This window comes from Elephantulus edwardii, unplaced genomic scaffold, assembly GCF_000299155.1.
Source record: "Elephantulus edwardii isolate Elephantulus edwardi_28Jun2011 unplaced genomic scaffold, EleEdw1.0 scaffold00131, whole genome shotgun sequence".
NCBI classification, from domain to species: Eukaryota; Metazoa; Chordata; class Mammalia; order Macroscelidea; family Macroscelididae; genus Elephantulus; species Elephantulus edwardii.
Window position 1 is genome coordinate 3,048,847 of NW_006399881.1, and position 1,544 is coordinate 3,050,390.

Below are 1,544 nucleotides of genomic sequence, written 5' to 3' on the forward strand. Positions count from 1 at the left end.
TCACTGCCTGAACAGGTGGACATCATCATCTCAGAGCCAATGGGCTACATGCTCTTCAACGAGCGCATGCTGGAGAGCTATCTCCACGCCAAGAAGTACCTGAAGCCCAGTGGAAACATGTTCCCCACCATTGGTGATGTCCACCTCGCTCCCTTCACGGATGAGCAGCTCTACATGGAGCAGTTCACCAAGGCCAACTTCTGGTACCAGCCATCCTTCCACGGAGTGGACCTGTCAGCCCTCCGAGGTGCCGCTGTGGATGAGTATTTCCGGCAGCCTGTGGTGGACACCTTTGACATCCGGATCCTGATAGTCAAGTCTGTCAAGTACACAGTGAACTTCTTAGAAGCCAAAGAAGGAGATTTGCACAGGATAGAAATCCCATTCAAGTTCCACATGCTGCATTCAGGGCTGGTTCACGGTCTGGCTTTCTGGTTTGACGTTGCTTTCATCGGCTCCATCATGACCGTGTGGTTGTCCACGGCCCCGACGGAGCCTCTGACCCACTGGTACCAGGTCCGGTGCCTGTTCCAGTCACCACTCTTCGCCAAGGCCGGGGACACGCTCTCAGGGACATGTCTGCTTATTGCCAATAAAAGACAGAGCTATGACATCAGTATTGTAGCCCAGGTAGACCAGACAGGCTTCAAATCCAGTAACCTCATGGACGTGAAAAACCCCTTCTTCAGATACACAGGCACGACACCCTCACCTCCACCCGGCTCCCACTACACGTCTCCCTCAGAGAACATGTGGAACGCAGGCAGCACCTACAACCTCAGCAGCGGGATGGCTGTGGCTGGGATGCCTACTGCCTATGACCTGAGCAGTGTTATCGCGGGAGGCTCCAGCGTGGGCCACAACAATCTGATTCCTTTAGCCAACACGGGGATTGTCAATCACACCCACTCCCGGATGGGCTCCATAATGAGCACGGGGATTGTCCAAGGCTCCTCGGGTGCCCAAGGCAGCAGTGGAGGGGGCTCAAGTGCCCACTACGCAGTCAACAGCCAGTTTACCATGGGTGGCCCTGCCATCTCGATGGCCTCGCCCATGTCCATCCCCACCAACACCATGCACTACGGGAGCTAGGCCCCTCAGGCATCACGTCAGGAACGGACTGACAGCACCAGGAAACCAAATGAAGCGCCGGCCGGCCCGCCCCGCACTGGCCGGCCCACCTGGACTGGAGAAGGCCGACCCGTCACAGCCCTCTTTGCTATGGGAACTCGGACACTTTTTTACACGATGTTGCCGCCCCCGTCCCCAAACTCCACAACCTGGCCCTGAGTGTGTGTCGCTGCCATATTTTACACCAGATCATGTTGCGGGAGCCCTGGGCCCCCTCTGCCCTCCCACCCTGACCCGGGTTTGACATCTGTAAGAGGCATGTTGAGATCTGGAGCGCATGGAGAAGGGGGCTGCTGCCCTGCCCGGCCGGCCCTCAGCCCCCTCCTCTCGCCTGTGTCTAGTGGGGAGGCTGCCCCCTTGACAGGCCTCTTTTCCAGCCACCAGGCCTTGGTCACAACGGGCGTGACATGCTG

The 1,544-nt window shown here is 58.0% G+C and overlaps 1 protein-coding gene and 1 pseudogene across 3 annotated transcripts in view; both read left to right on the top strand.

The window, feature by feature from the left end:
• Positions 1–1,544, top strand: part of WDR44 (WD repeat domain 44) — a 130,649-nt gene that overhangs the window by 28,787 nt on the left and 100,318 nt on the right. The gene's annotated exons all lie outside the window — the stretch shown is intronic.
• On the top strand, positions 7–1,092 carry LOC102866241 (annotated as a pseudogene).